This window comes from Mobula hypostoma, unplaced genomic scaffold (genome assembly GCF_963921235.1).
Source record: "Mobula hypostoma unplaced genomic scaffold, sMobHyp1.1 scaffold_51, whole genome shotgun sequence".
Classification (NCBI taxonomy): Eukaryota; Metazoa; Chordata; class Chondrichthyes; order Myliobatiformes; family Myliobatidae; genus Mobula; species Mobula hypostoma.
In genome coordinates this window covers 495,282-518,998 of record NW_026948233.1, presented here as the reverse complement: position 1 = coordinate 518,998, position 23,717 = coordinate 495,282, and the positions used below count along the sequence as shown (strand labels likewise).

Here is a 23,717-nt window from a genome sequence, read left to right as displayed (position 1 = left end):
AAACTGCATGTTGAATCACCTCTGCATTCACTGCAGTACAATCGGATGCTTATTATTATTTATTTCTCAGTTAAAACTAGTAAAACTTCAGATAGCAACAGAGATAAGCACACTCATTTCTGGATTGCTGGGAACTTTCGGACTATTCTAGTGGTTTTTAGCATTCTGGCTTTTTGGAGATTACATAAATGTTGCCGGGTGTGCTTAATTGTTTAATGTCATTGAGTAGTGAGTATTGGATGAGAACAATCGTTGATATTACTATTGGGGCAATGTTTACACTGTTCACATACGATGGACTCTCTATTTCCTCTTTCAAGTCAGCATATTTCTGGTATTTCCCTTGTTGATTTCTGCAAGTTTGAGCTTTCTTGTCGACATCTTGTCTGCTCAGATCCTGGGGCTGTGTTCCAGCGTGAGGATGCCTTCCATTGGTTAACGTTTTCCTTCTGTACTGATAAATTTTTCATATTTCTGGATTGAGCTTCCATTTCAGTTCAGCGGCGTGTACTTCTGACCAGAATAGCACCTGCTATCTCCTTTTCATTGATGAAAATATACCCTTAGATTTACTGTCCGTGGGGCAGTTGGGAATGAACTCCCCTCACACCCTGTCTGAGTGTGTGCAGCTCCCTCCCTCCTCTCTCCAGAGTGCGCTCATATTCTCTGTCGCCCTCTTCCAACCCACCCCACACCATCCTCTCATTTCTCAGCACACACTCCTCTCCGTCTCTCTCCTCCATCTTCTCTTACCGTCCACTCCCTGCTCTTCCCCTCTCCTCCTCACCCTAATACCTCCCCTCCTTCTTCCTAACTTCCCTCCCTAACTCCCTTCATCCGCTCCCTTCACCCCCACTTTCTCTCAGTCTCATTTCCTCTCCATTCTGTCTGCAAACCCCCGACCTTCACTAACCGACACCTGTTCATTCTAGGTAGGCAACGCGTCCCTTTCAATGTGCGATGGTGACAGAGACACAATAGCCTACAAGAGAAATAGACGTCGTGTTGTGTTTGGAGATCGGAACTTGCCAGGCATTCAAAGCTGGATGTAGCAAAGTAGCGAATGGGGAAGAAAAAAAAAGAGACAGAAGGAGAGAGGCAGGAGAAAGGGAAAGGAGTAGGTAGAGAGAGAGAGGAGAGAGAGAGAGAGAGAGGGCTGTCAGCGCGCTGCGAGTGGAGTGAAACACAGAGGGGAGAGAATAGCGGCAAATGAGATGGACGTGGATGAGCAATAGACGGGAAGTGAGTGCGATAAAGACGTGGCAGGGATGGGGAGAGGGTGACGGAGGAGAGAGCGGAGAGGAGATATTGACGGGGGAGTGACCGAGATGGGGAGTGAGACAGAAATGGAAACGAGGGAGAGACGGGGAGAGATAAACGAGGGAAATATTGGGGAAGCGAGAGAGACGGGGTGTGGGAGAGATTTTGAGGGGAGCAGATTCTGAAACTTTGGCGAAAGAGAGGGAGAGTGTGAGTGAGAATGAGAAAGAGAGTGTGTGTGCGTGTGTGAAAGAGAGGGAGAGGGAGAGTGTGAATGAGAGTGAGAATGAGAAAGAGTGTGTGTGTGTGTGTGAGAGAGAGAGGGGGGAGAGAGAATGAGTTGAGAGTCTGGGGAAAGAAAGAGACAGGAAGAAAAAGATTGGGCAGAGAGAGAGAGACGTAGGGGAGGTAGAATGAGAGACAGAAAGAGAGAGAGAGGCCGGGTCTGGGGAGAGACTGGTGGGTGCAGAGTCATGGTGGCGAGAGTCTGAGAGGAGAAGGACGGGAGAGATTGATGGGGAGAGAAGGTAGGGGAGAGAGAGTCAGCGGCGAGATTTAGAGAAGGAGAAACGGTAGAGGGAGAGGGAAACTGAGGGAGGCAGAGGGGAGGATAGAGGGAGAAAGGTATGAGAGAGATGCTGTGGCAGAGAGATATGGAGAGAGTTAGGAGGGAGGGATTGGCGAGAGAGAAACCGGTAGGACAGAGAGAGACCGAGGAGAGTAGAGAAAGACCAGGGGACAGGGAAGCCGGGAAAGTCCAGAAATCTGGGGTGGGAAGAGATATCTGGGATGTGGAGAGAGACTGTAGAGGGAGTCTAGGGGCCTCGTGAGTTACTGGGGTTGAAAGAGACTGGGAGTGCGTGTCGGCGGGTAGGGAAAGAGGCTCGTGGAGAGACCGGGGTTTGGGAGTGAATCAGAGAGAGTCTGTGGTGGCCAGTGCTATCATGTTTGCTGTTGTGTGCTGGGGCAGCAGGCTGAGGGTAACAGACACCAACAAAATCAACAAACTCATTCGTAAGGCCAGTGATGTTGTGGGGATGGAACTGGACTCTCTGACGGTGGTGTCTGAAAAGAGGATGCTCTCTAAGTTGCATGCCATCTTGAACAATGTCTCCCGTCCACTACATAATGTACTGGGTGGGCACAGGAGTACATTCAGCCAGAGACTCATTCCACCGAGATGCAACACAGAGCGTAATACGAAGTCATTCCTGCCTGTGGCCATCAAACTTTACAACTCCTCCCTGGAATAAAGGGGACTTTTTCTGGTCGGATGCCGGTGACTAGTCGGTATTAGGGCCGCATCTTTTCACCTTATATTTCAGTAATCGGGATGATGGAATTGGTGGCTTTGCCGCCAAAGTTGCGGACAATCCAACATCGGTTGAAGGGTAGGTGGTCTTGAGGAAGCAGAAAGTTTGCAGAAGACCTTGGTCAGATGAAGAGATAGGCAATGAAGTGCCAGATGGATTACACTGCAGGGAATTGTATGGAAATGTACTTTGTAGAAGCAATAAAGTCGAAGACTATTTTCTAGAAGACAAATCGGAAAAGAACAGATGTAATTGGAGTTCAGAGACGTAGTGTGGATTCTCTGAAGGCCAATTGCCAGTTTGAGACGGTAGTAAGGGAGGCAAATGCAGTGTTAACATTTATTTTGAGAGAACTAGAAAATAAAAACAAATTTGTAATGCGAAGCCGTTATAAGACTTTTATGCGACTGCAGTTGGAATACGGTGAACAGTTTGGGACTCTTATCTAAAACGGATGTGCTGGCATTGGAGAGACTACAGAGGAGGGTCACGAGAATGATGCCCGGAGTAAAAGAGTTACGTACGAGGAATATTTTAGGACCCTGGGACTTGGTCGCTGGAATTTGGAAGAATGAGTCGGGGATCTCATTGAAATCTATCGGATATTGTCAGGCTGAGTTAGAATGGACATGGAGAGGATTTTCATGTAGTGCTAGAGTCGAGGGCCAGCGGGCACAACCTCAGATAAGGATGTCCCTTTAGAAAAGGACAAGAAGCAATTTCTGTAAACAGAAAGTTATGGATTTGTGGAATTTATTGCCACAGATACCAGTGAAGGACAAGTAATTGGGTATATTTAAAGTGGCGGTTGAGGAGGTGGACAGGTAGTAAGGACGTCAAATGTGACGAGGAAAATGCAGGGGAATGGAATTGAGAGGAATGATATGTATGACCATCAGACCATAAGACGTAGGAGCAGAATTAGGCCATCTGGTCTGCTTCGCCATTCAATCACGGCTGGTCTCTTTTTTTTCTCCTCATGGAGTCCAGTTCCCAGCTTTCTCCCCGTAACCTTTGGTGCCATGTCCAATTAAAAACTTACCAATCTGTGCCTTAAGTATACCCAACGACCTGGCCTTCACAGCGGTATGTGGCAAGAAAGTCCAAAAATTTACCACCATTTGGCCAAAGAAATCTCTTCGCATATCTGTTGTGAAAGGGCGCCCCTCTATCCTGAGGGTATGCCCTTTTGTCCTTGACTCCCCCACCATGGGAATCACCCTTTCCACATCTACTCTGTCAACATTCCAATAGTTTCAATGAGATCCCTCTCCCATCCTTCTGAATTCCAGCGAGTAGAGTCCCAGAGTCATCAATCATCCTTGCGAACGTCCCCTAGGCTCTCTCCAATGCTAGCCCATATGTTTTTTTTAAGATGAGGGACTCAAAACTGTTCACAAAATTCAAGGTGAGGCGTCAGCCGTGATGGAATGGCGGAGATCGGTGAGCCGAATAGACTAATTTTGCTCCTATATCTTGTGGTATTGAGGCCAAATTTAGTAATAAATTAATGATGAATATTACTTTTCATGACTCACATAACGAACTATCTGGCGTCCCTGTGACAAAATTTGGAGGCTTGGATGTTTTAAACTGACAGTTTCAAAGGTGGTCCCCCGATTCACATGTCGCAACGAGGATGGGATTCGACCCACGCGTGCAGAGCACAATGGATTAGCAGTCCATCGCCTTCACCTCTCGGCCACCTCGTCTGCTCTTCTCTCTCTTGTGTTCCGAAGTTCTGAATATTTTCACAGCATTTAAAACTTCTGCTTAAGGTCCACACATGTGTTCAGATTCTATGCCGATTTACTTTGCTCGCCGTGCTCACCAGAATTCATGGAGCTGGATAAGGACAGTTTACAGAGATATGTGCCAACCACAGGAAACATGGAAATAGTTATTTTATGCACGTTAGACGCTATGGACGTGCTGTGGCATAAGTATCGATTCCGTGCTCTGTAACTCAAAGAAATTGTGAATGTTTTCATGTTGAATTAAATAAAATTTCAACGGCTTCGTTAATATATGTGCTCGATTTCAAGTACACTGATATAAGAGGAATTTGCCATCTGGTTCGAGAATGACGACTTTCCGTGTATTGGACAAATGCGATAACCCGATAGCTCCCACATTACAGACGCGCTGACGGCACGACCGGCTGTGCGCAGCCGCAGATCCGAAAACCCTAACGCTTACCCGACGCATACACAAGGCTGCTCGGCTCTGGAATACCAAACCAACGGCTGAGATATCTAAAAAGAGATCGAGTTCACTCTATCAGTAATGTATTGAATGTGGTGGACCATTTCCTCTTATTGCAATCCGAAAATAAAAACGCCGCTGCAAGAGACAGTGCATGTGCCTTTGAGAATTCCTTTCTGTGCGATAGAAACAGAATATTGAACAGCCCAGAGCAGGAATGAATGGAGAGATATTGACAACAGTGGTCGAATATTCACCTGGAATGAAATCACTGCGTGCGAGTACTTTTAGCTCGGTGAGGAAATCATTCTACACGTGGAAATTCCTTGCAGCAGTCTGCATGTTTCCCATTCTCACAGAATACGGCCGTGTGGCCTAATGGATAAGGCGTCTGACTTCGGTGCTTGATCAGTAGTCATCAGAAGATTGCAGGTTCGAGTCCTGCCACGGTCGTTTTGACAAACTGTCGGATTCGGTTCCATTCCGTCTCTCACTCTCTGCAGCATGGTTGTCTCAATCCCGTGTGGGGATTAATCGGAGTACTACACCCTCTGGAGAAACGTAACGCCTAGTCTTCGTTGTATGTAACATATAATATTATGTGTCTATTCCGTGTGTATTTCTGCAGACACTTTCATAAACAATTGGTTGGAGCTTCTCAGACGCTCAGGCGGAGCTGCTGCTGGGAAGGTGAAGTTTATTTCATTCAGCTCCGTCTCCGAGCCCGCCTTATCGGCAAGAATTCACCACCCAGCGCTGACGGTACATTCTCCTGTCTCAAACCCTTCTCCTCTTCCTGGTTCTCTGCCTGCTCTGAGATATCGTCATCACTAATTGCCAACTAGACATCAACTGCCTCAACACCAGGAATCCTCACTTCTCCTCGAACTTCACCCCCTCTGAATACACTGCACCTCCAACCTCTCAGCACCAGTCCAAACCTTACCAACAATCCCGCAGACAGGGTGCTGCTGTTGTAGAGTGGCGGACTGACCTCTACCTTGCTGAGATACGGCGGTAACACTCAGACACATCCTCATGCCTACACCTCGAATAATCCCGACTCCGGACGATCAGAGAACTGTTTCCGGCATTAAGAGTGAGATCACCAACTCTGGAGAACCTCCATTCACTGTGGAAAACTCGTGGTTCCGTTGCCCTGAACTGCTCGCTTCTACCTCCTACTCGATTCACAAGTCTGAATGTCCGGGTAGGCTCATTGTCTCGGCCCGCTCCTGCCCCACTGCTCCTGTGTTCTCAAAACTCCAGTCCATCCTATGCCCCATACTTCAGTCCCTTCCCACCTGCATTCCCAAACCTTCCCGTGCTCTCGATCTACTCACTAACTTTCAATTCCCTGGCCCTGACCGTCTCATTTTCTCTATGGATGTCCAGTCCCCCTATTAAAAGGGCCCTAAAACTCTCCACATTTCTCATGGAAAGAACCAGCCAGTTCCCCTCCATCATCACCATCCTCCGTCTGACAGAACCGGTCCTCACGGCAGCAGTTTCTCCTTCGGTTCCTCCCACTTACTCCAAATTCAATGGGTAGCCATGGACACTGCCATAGGTCTCAGATATGTCTCCCTTTTTGTTGGCTAAGTAAAACAATCCATGTACCAAACCTTCCCCGGTAATGCTCCCCAACGCTTCCACCGCTACATCGACGAATGTATTCTGCCGCTTCATGCGCTCACGCTGAGCTCGACATTTTCACCCACTTTGCCTCCAACTTCCACCCAGCCCTTAAACGTCTCACTCAATGCGAGCAAGACGATGGAAGCAGACACCAGAGGTCCATGTGCCAGTCCTCATCGGAGGATCAGAGCGGGAGAGCAACTTCAAATTCCCGGACATTACTAATTCAGTGGATTTGTCCTGTACCCATCACAAGTGAAATTGCGAAGAAAGCACGGCAACCCCTCCGGTTTCCTAGGAGCTTGCGGAGATTGGCATGACACCGAGAACATTGACATTTTTCTATAGATGTGTGATGCAGAGTGTAGTGACTGGCTGCATCATGGCTTGGTGTGGAAACATTAATATTATTGAACGTAAGTTCCTACAGAATGTGATGGATTCAGCCCAGTACATGTCCGGTACACCCTCCCACCACTGAGCACATCTCTGTCTGGGGACTTTGCCATTGCTCATTTGGTGGGTGGTGGGCGCTGATGCGTTTTGCTGAAACGTTGGGGGGCGGAATTGATCCTGTGCTGCTGATTGTGCTGATTTATTAATCTCCTCAACCCCCATTACCTGTTCTGCCCGTGACCTTTGACACCCTGATTGATCAGAAACCTGTCAACGTTTGTTTTATAAAATCCCAGTTGCTCCACCTTTACAGCTGTCCATAGCAATGAGTTCCCCAGATTCACCACTCTGATGGCAGAATTTGATCCTCAGCTTTCTTCTAAAGGGGCACCCTTCAATTCTGAGTCAGTGCCATCTGGTCCTAGACTCCCTTCACCACGTGAATTTTTCCCACCACATCCATACTGTCACGGTGTTTCAATATTCTATAGTTGTCAATAATGTGCACTCACATTTATCAAACGCCTCTCACGCGCAAACCCTTTAATTTCGGGATCATATCGTCCCCATGGCATCATCAATGGTGACGGGAGAGGTTCCAGAGGATTGAAGGTTGGCAGGTATTGTTCCCTCATTCATAAAATGGAGTAGAGATCGCCCAGGAAATTATAGACCAGTGAGGCTTACTTCAGCGGTTGGTAAGTTGATGGAAAAGATCCTGAGAGGCAGGATTTATGAACATTTGGAGAGGCATAATATGATTAGGAATAGACAGCATGGCTTTGTGAAAGGCAGGTTGTGCCTTACAAGCCTGATTGAATTTTTTGAGGATGTGGCTAAATACATTGATGAAGGTAGAGTAGTAGATGTAGTGTATATCGATTTTAGTAAGGCATTTGATAAGGTACTCCATGCAAGGCTTATTGACAAAGTAAGGAGATATGGGATCCAAGGACGCATTGTTTTGTGGATCAGAATTAGCTTGCCCACAGAAGCGAAAAAGAGGTTGTAGACGAGTCATGGAGGCCCGTGACAAGTGGTGTGCCTCGGGGTTCTGTTCTGGGACTCCTACTCTTCGTGATTTTTATAAATAACCTGGATGAGGAAGTGGAGGGATCTGTTAGTAAATGTGCTGATGCACGAAGGTTGGGGGTGTTGTGGATAGTGTGGAGGCCTGTCAGCGGGTCATCGATAGTATGCAAAACTGGGCTGAGAAGTGGCAGATGGAGTTCAACCCAGATAAGTGTGAGGGGATGTTGCCGGAAGGGCGTTAGGTAACGTTCAGCCGGCTAAGGGGCTCCATTCCGGATTTGCTGTCTGTGTTAACTCCCGTAGCGTTCGTCTCTCCCAAGGCTGCCCAAAAGGCCGTGGGGCTATTTACCCATAGCTGGGGATCTGTTCACGAGCACCAGGGCGCGTCCACACACCGGCGGGCCTGCAAGCCACGTGTGCCGGAGCCAGACGTCCTCCCTGCCCTTTGTAGTTCAGCCTGAGTCCGAAAGTAGTTCAGTTTCCCTGTGTCGCCAGCGAGTGGGCACTATATGAGGCTTCCTGTTGGAAAGGCGATAGACTGGCAGGGAGAGAATTACACGTTCAGCTCTCCTTTTCTCCTCGCCGAAAGTGAGAGCCACAAACACTACCACTACCACAAATACTATCACTCTAGACGCGTTACAACAACCATATTGACACATATCTGTGACCCTGATGATATTATGTACCTTGTGAATGTCACCCCTCAGCGGCTTATATAGCAGGGAGAAATCTCTCAGCTTACACAACCTATCCTTGTAGCTCAAATCGAGTGTTCCAGGATACATTCTCATGAGACGTACCCGGGACGCTTTCCAGTCTGATGGCATCCTTCCTATGCCTTGTCTACGTGTATATGTATCCACCGGCTTGGTTCATCCAATTCTGCAAAATTTCCAGTGTTCTGCCATTTACTCTGCAAGATCTGCCCTGCCTTAACTTGACAAAGTGCTACATTTTATCATGTTAAATTCCACCTGCAATTCATTGAACCCTTTCTAAGTAGGGCAGATCTCTTTGTAAGCTTGGACAATCCGCTTCATTGTCCGAGACACCAGCAATACGGATGTCATTTACAAATTTATGAACCGGCTGATTATATTTAATGAGCCTGCGCCTGTTTAAATGGTGATAGATCCCAACACCGGCATTTCCTCCTGTAACCCTGCCAACAGCGCTGTTAAACTCAATAGCCAGCATTTCATGCATCGTTATTCAATTTACTGTACAGATCAAAGACAGATCGTATTTAACCATGATGTGCGAGGTGATGCATTTTGTCGGCTCAAGTAAGAGCGGGATGTCTACATTATTGATAAGGCTTTAGGGATTTTGAGATTTGAGTATAATTCCAAAATCCACGATGGCACTGGCGAGACACGTGACGTATTGCCGACAGCTCGCAAAATGTCCAGATGTATTTCTTCTGAACCACTGTCGCTGCAATCTGAAACCTCTAATTTCTCCCTAAGAAACGTACACTTGAGCTACCTAAACAAACTGGTAATCTAATGAGCGCCTGAAGGACCAGGTGGACTTGACTCTCGGGAATGTAGGTGCGGGATATTTCAGCGACCAGCCATTACCATTACCAGAAATGAGGTCGGTTCGGAAGACTTCAAGCCAGACTAAATTGCCGGGTTATAATGCATACTCTACCTGGCATCTTCTTAGCCAAAGGCCAATTACTTGAAAACAAGATGCATTACGTAAGCGGAACACAGCTGTTTCGGTGGAAAATGAGAGACTGCTGTCCTCTCTGTTTCATGGAGACATGGTTCAGTTCGGTGGAACAGCCAGAAGGCTTCTCAATGTACCGTTCGGAAAAGGGAAGAAGTTATTATGGTCGTGGTGAGGGGGTGTTGTTTCATGATAGATTCTTCATGCTCTCTGTAGATAGCGGTCTCGTCGCTCCCCTGTTCTCCCAACCACAATATCCAATGATTAAGTTCTGTCGGTGCTACTTACCGAGAGGGTTCTCCTCATGGATCCAGACAGCACTTTACATACCGCCAGAGCAGATGTTAAGCAAGCATACCATGTACTGAGTGCCGCGATCAGCAAACAAGGAACTGCCTACCCTGAGGACTTTCAAATCATTGCGGGGGTTTCTATCAGGCTTACTTAAAGAAATCTCGGTTAATTTGTCATTATCACGTACACCCAGTACCAGGGACTCCCGCACATTCGACCACTGTTACAGCACGACAGGAAAGCCTACCGTTCCATCCCCAACCATATGTCGGGCATTCTAAACGTTTGGTTTTCTTTCTCCTATCTCCATCCAGGCGGAGGGTAAGGAACAAGACACCAGATGTATCGGCAAGAATGATGTGGTCGCGGGACTCGTAGGGCCGACACTGAATTGCTTCGAGGCGATAGACAGAAATAAAAATGACCCAGGGCTCATAAGAGAATCTGAATTTCACAATCTTTATAAAGACACTGAGAACGAGTGTTTACCAGTGAGTCATTCAGAGTCCAGAGTGTTCCTTAACCAGAAGCACTGGATGAACAGGAGATCTGCAAAACGCTGAGCGGCAGATTCTTGGCAATATTTATCACATTTATTCATTGCTATTATTAATCTATAGGTTTTGTTTTATAGTTTGCCCATTTGATAGTTGTCTATTGCTGTGTGCAGCGCTTTATCAGCTTCCCTGGTGGTCTAGTGGTTAGGTTTCGGCGCTCTCACCGCCGCGGCCTGGGTTCGATTCCCGGTCAGGGAATTAAAATACAGCCTGCTGTAATTTAATGTGCTAATTTTTAAACCATCGTATGGATTAACTTGTTTCCACAACAACCCCATTCCTGTCACTCGATAAAACCACAAAATATAGGACCATAATTAGGATTAGGCCGTTTAGCCCATCGGGGTTGTTTCGACATTTCCTCTCAGCCCCACTCTTCTGCTTTCTACTTGTATCATTTCAAGCCCTGATCAATCAAGAATCTATCGATCTCTGACAAATATACAGAAAGACTTGGACTCCACAGGGGCCTGTGGCAACGAATTCGAGGGATTCACCACTCACTCCTCGTCTGTTCTGAAAGGATGCTCCCCTACCTCGAGGCTGCGTCCTTTGGTCTTAGATTCTCCCACCATAGGAAACATCTTCTCAGCATCCGCCCCATCAAGGCCTTTCGCCATTCGATAGGTTTCAATGAGTGGCCGCACAATCTACTGAATTCCAGTGAAAGCAGGCCCGGCGCCAGCAAACGCTCTTCAAATCACCAGCCATTCCATCCTAGCGTAATTTCTCTGAATCTCCTTTGAACCCTCTCCAGCTTCAGCAATACTTTCTCAGCTAAGGGAACTAAAACTGCTTACAATACTTCAAGCGAGGACTCTCCAGTTCTTCACAAAGTCTCTGAATCACATCCTTGCTTTATATTCTAGACCTCTTGAAATGAAAGCGAACATCGCACTTATCTTCCTCACCACAGACTCAAACTACAAATTAACCTCTGGGACATGATGGTGCAGGTCTGTACGTCGCAATGGGAGGCCTGTACAAGGACTCCCAAGGCTCTGAGCACCTCAGTTTTCTTGTTTGCATTTTCTCTCCTTTTAGAAAGTGTGCTCCTTCATTTCTGTTATGAAAGTGTATGACCATAACTCTCCCTGCACTGCATCCCATCCGCCACTTCTTTGTCCATTCAATCTAACTTTTTCTGTAGCCCCTCTACCCCCGGGAAGGACCTCCTGCTCGTTTCGCTCTGAAGGATCTGTACACGGCGAGTGGAGTGATTCGACCATTCCAGTACCCCCGGGAAGGAGCTCCTGCTCATTTCGCTCTGAAGAATCTGTACACGGTGAGTGGAGTGACTCGACCATTCCAGTACCCCCGAGAAGGAGCTCCTGCTCGTTTCGCTCTGAAGGATCTGTACACGGCGAGTGGAGTGATTCGACCATTCCAGCACCCCCGAGAAGGTCCTCCTGCTCGTTTCGCTCTGAAGGATCTGTACACGGTGAGTGGAGTGATTCGACCAGTCCAGGTGCCAGGTCCCTGCACTGAAACTGTTGGAATGTTTCATTAGTTTCATCTGCTTTACCAGTGAGATCAAAGACCATTTCATGACAATATTCTGTGCCCATTTTGCGCTCGTGTAAGCTTCTTTATCTAATCTATTTGCCATCTGTCTGCATGTGCACCAGCAGGACACGTTTAATTAGAAAGAGGGCGGTCAACATACCAGTGTCTACTCTGATTCTGACTGTTGGTGGTTGATCGAAGTCTTCTTGTTTACACATTCATCCCGGTGGTGAACGCATTGTACCGCATTGCTCGTAAGAAGTGGAAAGTGAGTCAGAGACAATATCAAAGTTGCTGGTGAACGCAGCAGGCCAGGCAGCATCTCTAGGAAGAGGAACAGTCGACGTTTCAGGCCGAGACCCTTCGTCAGGACTAACTGAAGGAAGAGTTAGTAAAAGATTTTGGTAGAAACTGGAAGTGCGAGGTGTGGGAACTATAAGGTTGGTAGCAGTAGCTGGCAGATCCCCTGAACGGATAAAGTCGGTGATGGTGTGGGAGACAATGGCCTGGTGCTCCTTAGTGGGGTCACGATCGAGGGGTAAATAAGAGCAGGTATCCGCGAGTTGTCGCTGTGCCTCGGCAAGGTAGAGGTCAGTACGCCAGACTACAACAGCATCCCCCTTATCGGCGGGTTTAATAATAAGGTTAGGATTAGTGCGGAGGGAGTGGAGACCAGAGAGTTCCCAAGGAGTGAGGTTGGAATGGGAACAAGGTGCGGTGAAGTCGAGACGGTTGATGTCCCGTCGGCAGTTAGCAATAAAGAGATCCAGAGCAGGCAGAAGGCCAGAGCGGGGTGTCCATGAAGAAGAGGAGGGTTGAAGACGGGAGAAGGGGTCATCGATGGGGATGGAAGAGTGCTTGCCGAGGAAGTAGGCTCGGAGACGGAGACGGCGGAAGAAGAGTTCCGCATCGTGGTGAACACGGAACTTGCTGAGGTATGGGCGAAGGGGGACAAAGGTGAGGCCCTCACTGAGGACAGAGTGTTCTGCCTCCGACAGGTGAAGGTCGGAGGGGATGGTAAACCTCTTACTAACTCTTCCTTCAGTTAGTCCTGACGAAGGGTCTCGGCCTGAAACGTCGACTGTACCTCTTCCTAGAGATGCTGCCTGGCCTGCTGCGTTCACCAGCAACTTTGACGTGTGTTGCTTGAATTTCCAGCATCTGCAGAATTCCTGTTGTTCAGAGACAATATGATTGCTGAGCAATATGACAGCATCTGCATCGCCTGATGATAGCGGTAGTCGGCTCAGTAACCACGCATGCGTCTTTGCCATCGCTCTGACATATGATGTCTATCCAGTGATATCTGACATATCCCACTGACACGAGTCGTGAAGAATTGATGAATTGATACAGGCTTTTCGACTCAAAAAAACATTCCGACCATCTTTCCCACCAGAGTAAGTCCCAGTTTCCTGCGTGCGGACCATATTCCTCCAAGGCCGGCCCTTCCGTGAAACTGTTCTACCTGCCTGATCGACTTCTTCTGGCAGCTCATTCCGCATATTCACTAAAGTCTTCGTGAAAACTTTGCTGCCCATGTTCCTTTCAAATATTCCAATTTCAAATAAATTGGTCTCCTTTGCACGGAAAAAAACCAGACTGTTAACATTCATTTTACCTCTGTTTTAAATCGCTTTCTTCTCGTCTTGGAATGAGCAAATGACAGGCTTGGATAAACTCTTTATATAACCCAGTTCTCCTTGTCCTGAAAACGTCATTGCATAACTTGCACTGTTCAGTTTGACGGCCTATTTTCTATAATAGAGCGTCCGGAACTATACATGGCACTCTATACACAACCTCAACAATGACCTATCATAATGTCTTGATTTACGTTCCTTCCTGTTGCCCTAAATGAGAAAGGCCGGAATGAGAAACGGCTTCTCACTATACCATCGAAATCAGCGAGCAGTGAGCTTGTGCCTCTGGGTCCCTCGTGTCAACTGTACTCCGTAATGCCCGGCCATTTACAGCACAAGTGCTTTGCAAATTTTATTTCCAAAATGCACGACGTTATACTTATCTACATTGGAATCCATTTACCACACATCCGTCACTTCTCTAACTAAAACAGGTACGCTTGTAATCAACAGTAACCTCCCTCAGTATCAACAGCATCGCCTAATTTTGGGTCATGCAGAAACTTTCTGATCAAGACGCGATTTCGCATCAAAATTACCGACATAAATAAGGATTAGCGAACAACAGCGACCACTGTGTCATACCAAAAGTCTTCCATATCGAGCTGACTACCACACATCCTGACTTGCACCCTCCAGTTCATTCTCAACTCTTGTCCCATTCTTAGCTCCCCACAGAGAGAGAAGGAGAGAGAGAGAGAGAGAGAATGTGTGTGTGTGTGTGTGTGTGTATGTTACAGAGAGAGATAGAGAACGAGCGAGACATGGAAGTGAAGCAGGGGAGAGAGTCACATCGTAGACAGGGCAAGAGCGATAAACGGGGGAGTTTTACAGGCAGTGGAAGAGAGAGAGTTACACGGCAATTTACCGATTTCATGTTCACTTTGGGTCATCGTTTTCCTCATAGTGTTTTCTTGATCATCAGAGTATTTCACCCCAGCGAGACAAAGAAATGGACCTTTCCGCCCCTTCATTTAAACTCGGAAGCTGGAGGGCTCGTAATTATTGTCACCGTTCGGACGGATGAGGAGAAATGGTTCATGCGTTTACGCATGATCCTCCAACAGAGGGAGCAAGAGAGGGCGACACGTTATACTTATTGATGGTACTTCTCCCAGTTTCTTCAATCATAAAGACAATTAAAATTAAATTGGTGTCATTAATTCTTAAAATTCCAAAGTTGCTGCTGATTTGGCCGCAGGAATTCTGCTCAGTGCGATAAATCGTCCGCAATCCAGCTGGAGGAAGTAGGTTGGTGAACGAAGTGAGGCGCTCGGTATCCAAACAGCTGTAGAACCCACCGACATCAATCGCTCTGTTTCTACTCGAAATCTATTGTTAGAGATTCGGTTGCAAAGTAACAACGCCGTCGCGAAGTAAAGTTGAGAGTGACATAGTTAATTCAGAAACAAAGGTTCTGAACTTAAAGAGGGGTAACTTTGAAGGTATGAGACGTGAATTAGCTAAGATAGACTGGCAAATGACACTTCAAGGATTGACGGTGGATATGCAATGGCAGGCATTTAAAGGTTGCATGGATGAACTACAACAATTGTTCATCCCAGTTTGGCAAAAGAATAAATCAAGGAAGGTAGTGCACCCGTGGCTGACAAGAGAAATTAGGGATAGTATCAATTCCAAAGAAGTAGCATACAAATTAGCCAGAGAAAGTGGCTCACCTGAGGACTGGGAGAAATTCAGAGTTCAGCAGAGGAGGACAAAGGGCTTAATTAGGAAGGGGAAAAAAGATTATGAGAGAAAACTGGCAGAGAACATAAAAACGGACTGTAAAAGCTTTTATAGATATGTAAAAAGGAAAAGACTGATAAAGACAAATGTAGGTCCCCTGCAGACAGAAACAGGTGAATTGATTATGGGGAGCAAGGACATGGCAGACCAATTGAATAATTACTTTGGTTCTGTCTTCACTAAGGAGGACATAAATAATCTTCCAGAAATAGTAAGGGACAGAGGGTCCAGTGAGATGGAGGAACTGAGTGAAATACATGTTAGTAGGGAAGTGGTGTTAGGTAAATTGAAGGGATTGAAGGCAGATAAATCCCCAGGGCCAGATGGTCTGCATCCCAGAGTGCTTAAGGAAGTAGCCCAAGAAATAGTGGATGCATTAGTGATAATTTTTCAAAACTCGTTAGATTCTGGACTAGTTCCTGAGGATTGGAGGGTGGCTAATGTAACCCCACTTTTTAAAAAAGGAGGGAGAGAGAAACCGGGGAATTATAGGCCGGTTAGCCTAACGTCGGTGGTGGGGAGACTGCTGGAGTCAGTTATCAAGGATGTGATAACAGCACATTTGGAAAGCGGTGAAATGATCGGACAAAGTCAGCATGGATTTGTGAAAGGAAAATCATGTCTAACGAATCTCATAGAATTTTTTGAGGATGTAACTAGTAGAGTGGATAGGGGAGAACCAGTGGATGTGGTATATTTGGATTTTCAAAAGGCTTTTGACAAGGTCCCACACAGGAGATTAGTGTGCAAACTTAAAGCACACGGTATTGGGGGTAAGGTATTGGTGTGGGTGGAGAATTGGTTAGCAGACAGGAAGCAAAGAGTGGGAATAAACGGGACCTTTTCAGAATGGCAGGCGGTGACTAGTGGGGTACCGCAAGGCTCAGTGCTGGGACCCCAATTGTTTACAATATATATTAATGACTTGGATGGGGGAATTAAATGCAGAATCTCCAAGTTTGCGGATGACACGAAGCTGGGTGGCAGTGTTAGCAGTGAGGAGGATGCTAAGAGGATGCAGGGTGACTTGGATAGGTTGGGTGAGTGGGCAAACTCATGGCAGATGCAATTTAATGTGGATAAATGTGAAGTTATCCACTTTGGTGGCAAAAATAGGAAAACAGATTATTATCTGAATGGTGGCCGATTAGGAAAAGGGGAGGTGCAACGAGACCTGGGTGTCATTATACACCAGTCATTGAAAGTGGGCATGCAGGTACAGCAGGCGGTGAAAAAGGCGAACGGTATGCTGGCATTTATAGCGAGAGGATTCGAGTACAGGAGCAGGGAGGTACTACTGCAGTTGTACAAGGCCTTGGTGAGACCACACCTGGAGTATTGTGTGCAGTTTTGGTCCCCTAATCTGAGGAAAGACATCTTTGCCATAGAGGGAGTACAAAGAAGGTTCACCAGATTGATTCCTGGGATGGCAGGTCTTTCATATGAAGAAAGACTGGATGAACTGGGCTTGTACTCGTTGGAATTTAGAAGATTGAGGGGGGATCTGATTGAAACGTATAAGATCCTAAAGGGATTGGACAGGCTAGATGCGGGAAGATTGTTCCCGATGTTGGGGAGGTCCAGAACGAGGGGTCACAGTTTGAGGATAGAGAGGAAGCCTTTTAGGACCGAGATTAGGAAAAACTTCTTCACACAGAGAGTGGTGAATCTGTGGAATTCTCTGCCACAGCAAACTGTTGAGGCCAGTTCATTGGCTATGTTTAAGAGGGAGTTCGATATGGCCCTTGTGGCTACAGGGGTCAGTGGGTATGGAGGGAAGGCTGGGTTCTGAGTTGGATGATCAGCCATGATCATAATAAATGGCGGTGCAGTCTCGAAGGGCCGAATGGCCTACTCCTGCACCTATTTTCTATGTTTCTATGTTTCTAAACTCCACCAGAAAGGATTGTTTAAGCTGCCTCACGGAGATTGATCAGAGTCGGGGTAGAAATGAACTCTGGATAATGAGTAGAAATGCAACAGTATTGAAGAGTGTAAAAATCTTAAAGTCTGCCGCCTGGACTTGGCAGAGAATGTAGCGTTCAGAGAGCAGCCGGGGAGTTATTGACAGGCAGCTGGATTTCTAGTCCCTGATGACTGTAGAGTGCGCGCTGCGAGCAGGGCTCGAACCTGCGTGGGGAATCCCCATTGGATTTCAAGTCCAACGCCTTAACCACTCGGCCATCGCAGCTCCATCTTACCCACCGCAGCACTGCATCTGAAGCGAGGGCTGAACATGATTTATTTTCACTGATGGCAATGATGAATCACCATTCCGATACAAATAGTATGATTGGACAATCTGGGAATATGTTTCAAGACTGGTAGGTCAGAACGTGAGTGTACAGGGATAATCTTGGCGTTAGTATTGCAAATGAAGGAGATTTCCACTGTTGGGGATAAAGGTCAGGATTAGAATCAGGTTTATTATGACAGAGATATGTCCTTTATTTGTTTGTTTTATGGCACCTGTACCGTGTAACACAGATAGAATAATAATAGATCACAGGTCCATAAGACGAAGGAACAAGAACAGGTCATTCGCCCCATTGAGTCTGTTCCGCCATTGTAGCAGAGCTGATTTATGATTCCCCTCAACCCCAGTCTACCGGGCATGGACATTGACGTCCTTAATAATCAATAAATTATCAATTTCTGCTTCAAATACACGGAGTGACTTGGCTTCCATAGCCGTCTGTGACAACTAATCCCTCAGATGCACCACCTTTGGATAAAGATATCCCTGTTCTAAACTATCATCGTTCTAATCTGAGACCCTGCTCTCTAATCCTAGACTGCCCAACTGTAAGAAACACCCTCTGCACTTCTACTCTAAGTAGGCATTTCAATATTCAATAGATTTCATTGAGATGCCCCTGCAGTGAGCACAGGCACGGAGCTATCAAACTCAAACATGAGGAAATCTGGAGATGCTGGAATTTCAAGCAACACACATCAAAGTTGCTGGTGAATGCAGCAGGCCAGGAAGCGTCTATGGGAAGAGATACAGTCGACGTTTCGGGCCGAGACCCTTCGTCAGGACTAACTGAAAGAAGAGCTAGTAAGAGATTTTAAAGTGGGAGGGGGAGGGGAGATCCAAAATGATAGAAGAAGACAGGAGTGTGAGGGACAGAGCCAAGAGCTGGACAGCTGATTGGCAAAGTGGATATGAGAGGATCATGGGACAGGAGGCCCAGGGAGAAAGACAATGGGGGGGGGGACCCCAGTGGATGGGCAAGGGGTATAGTGAGAGGGACAGAGGGAGAAAAAGGAGAGAGAGAAAAATAATGTGTGTATAGAAATAAATAACGGATGGGGTACAAGGGGGAGGTGGGGCATTAGCGGAAGTTAGAGAAGTCGATGTTCATGCCATCAGTTTGGAGGCTACCCAGACGGAATATAAGCTGTTGTTCCTCCAACCTGAGTGTGGCTTCATCTTTACAGCAGAGGAGGCCGTGGATAGACATATCAGAATGGGAATGGGATGTGGAATTAAAATGTGTGGCCACTGGGAGATCCTGCTTTCTCTGGCAGACAGAGCATAGGTGTTGAGCGAAACGGTCTCCCAGTCTGCATCGGGTCTCGGCAATATATAGAAGGCCACATCGGGAGCACCGGACACAGTATATCACCCCAGCCAACTCACAGGTGAAGTGTTGCCTCACCTGGAAGTACTGTCTGGGGCCCTGAATGGTGGTAAAGGAGAAAGTGTAAGAGCATGTGTAGCACTTGTTCCGCTTACAAGGATAAGTGCCAGGAGGGAGATCGGTGGGGAGGGATCACTCTCGCCTCCCTTTTATTTATATGTCTGAAAAATTGGTATTTTCATCTCTATTATTTTCCATTTCATCTTTCCTCTTATCAATTATTAATTGTCTTCTTTGGAATTCCATGTACCACTTTGAATTGTAATAAAGAATGATGAGCACATAATGATGGAGAATAAATCAATTTTAAAATAATCTTCCAGCTCTCATCAGATATGAAAATCTGTAAATCCTTTTCCCAGTCTCCTTTAATTGTATCTAAAGAGGCCATTTTCAGTCCCGACAGCAGACTGTAAGATATTGAACCGTTATCAAAGGGTTTCAAATTAAAATTGTATCTAATATATTCTTATCTGGACTTGTAGGAAATGTAAGTAATTGAGATCTTAAAAAAAAATCTCTAATCTGTAAGTATCAAAAAAGTGAGTGTTGGGAAGTTTAAATTTCATTGAAAGTTGCACAAAAGAAGAAAGTTTCCCTCCATTAAACAAATCCTGAAATCGTTTAATACACAATCTATTCCATTCTTTAGAAGATGAGTCCATTAACGATGGTTTCAAAAAACAATTAGAAAGTATGGGACTTGAGAGGGAAAATCTCAATAAACCAAAATGATTTCTAAACTGCAACCAAATCCTCAATGTATGTTTAACCACCACATTGTCAATTAATGTATTTAAAGGTAAAGGAAGCGAGGATCCAAGTAAAGAAATAATGGAAAATTTTATAACATAGTTGACTTCCAAGGAAACCCATATAGGGCAATTCCCATTGTTAATGTAATATATCCAGAACGTAATATTATGTATATTAACTGCCCAATAATATAACCTAAAATTGGGTAGGGCAAATCCTCATTCTGTTTGGTTTTCTGAAGGTGAGCTTTATTTATACAAGGTTTTTTTTTTTATTCTTTCATATATAGGGAGAAGGAATTGAATCCAAAGAGTCAAAAAAAGATTTAGGAATAAAAACAGGCACAGCTTGAAAAAGGTATATAAATTTAGGTAAGATATTCATTTTAATAGAATTGATTCGGCCAATCAGTGATAAAGAGAGTGGCAACCAATTAGAGAGTGTTTTTAACGTAATTCAATGAACTTTTAAAAATGTCCTTAAATAAATCTTCAGAATTCTTATTAATTGTTTCTCCCAAATATGTAAATTGTTCTCCTAAAATTTTAAAAGGAAGGTTAATATCAGTTGGTATGAAATTGTTTAAAGGAAACAGTTCACACTGCTGTAGATTTAATTTCTATCCTGACAACTGACTAAAATTAGTCAGTAAATGGAACACAAATGGTAAGGAGGTTGTAACATTAGATATAAAAAGCAATAAGTCATCAGCATACAGTGACACTTTATGAATAGTACCTCTCCTTAAAATACCAGTGATCTCTTTAGACTCTCAACAAGCAATTGCTAATGGTTCTGATACCAAATCAAAAAGCAGGGGGCTCAAGGGGCAAACTTGTCTAGTTCCAGGTTGGAGTTTAAAGGGTTTAGAATTCTGAAAATTAGTAAGAACCCGAGCGGAGGGAGATAAATAACATAATTTAATCTAATGAATAAAATTAAGTCCAAAATTAAATTTTTCTAAGGATGTAAATTGAAAGTTCCATTCAACTCTGTCAAAAGCCTTCTCTGCATCCAAAGATATCACACATTCCGGTATTTCCTTAGATAGAGAGCATATAACATTCAACAAACGCCGTATATTAAAATGGGAATATAGATTTTTAATAAATCCTGTCTGATCATCCAAAACCATAGAAGATATAATATTTTTATGTCTGCGAGCCAACACTTTAGGTAAAATTTTAGTATCAAAATTGAATAAAGAGATAGGTCTATACAAAGAACATACAGTAGGATTCTTATTCTTTTTGGGAATGAGTGAAATGAAAACTTAGTAAAAAGACTGCTGTAGTCTTCCTACCTTAAAGGAATCAGTAAGGGTAGAACATAAGTGTGGTATAAGCAAGGAGGAACAAGCCTTATAAAACTCTCCAGAGAATCCAGCGGGTCCTGGGGATTTCCCAGAATGCAATTTTCAAATAGCCTGAGCACTTTCCTCCTGGGAAATAGGTTGATCCAATTGTCTATGATCATCTAATGAAAGATTAGGAATATTTAATTGATCTAAAAAATATTCTTTTCAATATTTTCATTAACAGAGCCAGAACTATACAATTTAGAATTAAATTCCCTAACAGTGTCATTAATTTCAAGGTGGTCAGTTGTCATGTCCCCATTAATTTTACTTATTTCTTTAATTTGCTAATTCGCTGAAAATGGCTTCAATTGATTAGCCAGTAGCTTACCAGTTTTATCTCCGTGAATATAAAGTTGACTTCTATCTTTTAAAAATTGGCTTTCAATTGGATACGTTAAAAGAAGATCATATTTAGTTTCAGTTTCAATACGTCTCATAAGTTTCAGGATCAGGTATCGAAGTCCAGTTGCTTTAACTGATTGGCTAATTCATTTCTTTCTTTCTTAGCTTTTTTAATGATGTTTGCAGTATAAGAAAATTTGACCCCGGATGCATGCTATAAAAGTATCCCATATAATAAGGCTAGACGTCTCTTCCAACGTATTTTCTTCCAAAAAAAGAGTAATTTGATTCTCCATAAATTTTTTTAAATCCTCATCGGATAACAGAGTTAAATTAAATCACCAAAATCTACTCATGGTGATAGAACCAGAAAGATTTGAAGATAGAATTACAGCAGAGTGGTCGGAGATAGCAATCTCTTTATATTCAATCAATCGAACTAATGGAATGATTTGACTATCAACATAAAAATAGTCAATCCTGCTATAAGAACGATAGACACGAGAGAAAAATGAATACTTCCTGTCCGTCAGATGCAGAAAACACCAAGCATCAACTATACCACATTTAGTTGGAAAAGATTGGATACACAAAGCTGATTTATTAAGTGTGGAGGGTTTAACAGATGAGTGATCTAATACTGGATCTAATCAGCAGTTAAAATCTCCTCCCATCACAAGGGAGTAAGTACACAAATTTGGCAAAAAGGAAAACAGACGTTCAAAAAATCCTGAATCATCTATGTTGGGGGCATATACATTACCAGAAACAATTAATTTACTGTCTAAACTCCGATACAATAACAAATTGACCATTAGGGTCCGAAACAACTTTATGCTGAATAAAGGAAACTGTATTATCTACAAAAATTGAAATGCCACGTGATTGTGCGTTAACCGAAGAGTGGAATTGCATATCTTTCCACCCAGTAAAAAAAACGTAAGGTATCACAGCTGTGTATGTGTGTTTCTTGTAAAACAAAAATAATAGGTGCTTTTAATTTTTTAATATAAGCAAACACTTTGTTCTTTTTGAAGGGGTGATACAGCTCTTTCACATTCAAACTAAATAGGTTGATATTTTGAACCATTTTAAATACCAATCAACGTGTAATTAAAAGATCTGGCCATAAGTTATTAAAACTAGAAAGCAAACCGTGAAGTAAGGTATTCAAACAAACAATCATATATTCAACCCAACACAGCTCCCAGAGAGAAATAGGCCCTACCCCCTCCCCTACACAAAGCGAGAAAGCTGACCAATAGACAGTCAGCGAGCTAAGAACTAAGTACCGGCCCCAAAAAGTTCCTGTTGACAGAAAGAAACTCCAGTCCTGCAAGGTCATTATGTCCCTACCAAGACACAACATAAAAGGTAAAATAACTCGGTATTCGGAAATACGAAAGGATCACTTTAAACAAATTCAAAGGAAGCTGTATTAAAATAAAGCCTCAAAACGGGATAAAATAAAGTAGTATCAAAAAATATACAACAAAAGACAATATATGAACAGCCAAAACGTAAGCTTAATGAAACCTTGTTTCAAATTCATATTAACAGAAGAAAAAACTTGATGAAATAAGAAATATAAGTTTTAGACTTCATCCTTCAGAAACTCTTTTGCATCTTCAGCTGAATGGATTCTTTTATATCCTTTATTATAAAATTCCAACATAACTTCTTTATATTTCATGCGATCAGCCCAAACTTCAGGTGAATAGTCTTCCACAAATCTAACCTTGTAATTTTGGAAATCGATCATTCCTTGTCTTCATGTACGGTGAATTAAAAGGTCCTTAATACGAAATTCATGAAAGGCTAGTCCGACCGATCTGAGTTTCACTGCCAAGGACAATGGCTTCAAAGTCGGAGGGCGAAAAGCTCGATCGAGCTTCGGCTCGGAAGTGAATATAGCAGGGAAAATCTGCTTCAGAAAATTTGCAAAAAATTCGTAGGGTCAGCGCCTTCAATTGATTCTTCAAGACCCAGGATTCGCAAGGTATTTCTCCTGTTTCTATTTTTGAGACTGATGATCCTTTTCAGCATTTTATCATTGAATAAAGATAACTCTTGAAGAGTTTAATTATATCTTCAACGTCCTCTTCAAGTGTCATTAGCTTCGCAGTATTCTCCTGAATTTGGTTCTCATACTCAAATAAAGTTCATTGAATTGTATCCAATTTGCCGTTAAGTCATTGAAACTCATTCCGATTTTTGCCGTTTAAGGAAGTCACTGATTGAATCCAAAGTGACTGGGGATTAATCTTCTGTTTCTCTTTCTTTTGCAAACGCTTTGGTTCTTTTCCCAGCCACAGTAAAGCAGTATTGAAGCATTATAA

The 23,717-nt window shown here is 44.3% G+C and overlaps 4 non-coding genes across 4 annotated transcripts; 2 read left to right on the top strand and 2 right to left on the bottom strand.

Moving 5' to 3' along the window:
* Positions 1-4,204: 4,204 nt before the first annotated feature.
* On the bottom strand, positions 4,205-4,285 carry trnas-gcu (transfer RNA serine (anticodon GCU)). The gene has a single exon. It is a non-coding gene; the product is annotated as a tRNA-Ser (tRNA).
* Positions 4,286-5,142: 857 nt separating this feature from the next.
* Positions 5,143-5,231, top strand: trnar-ucg (transfer RNA arginine (anticodon UCG)). The gene is given in 2 exon segments: positions 5,143-5,179; positions 5,196-5,231. It is a non-coding gene; the product is annotated as a tRNA-Arg (tRNA).
* A 5,270-nt stretch (positions 5,232-10,501) lies between these two features.
* On the top strand, positions 10,502-10,573 carry trnae-cuc (transfer RNA glutamic acid (anticodon CUC)). Its single transcript has one exon. It is a non-coding gene; the product is annotated as a tRNA-Glu (tRNA).
* Positions 10,574-17,382: 6,809 nt separating this feature from the next.
* On the bottom strand, positions 17,383-17,464 carry trnas-uga (transfer RNA serine (anticodon UGA)). Its single transcript has one exon. It is a non-coding gene; the product is annotated as a tRNA-Ser (tRNA).
* Between the last annotated feature and the right edge of the window lie 6,253 nt (positions 17,465-23,717).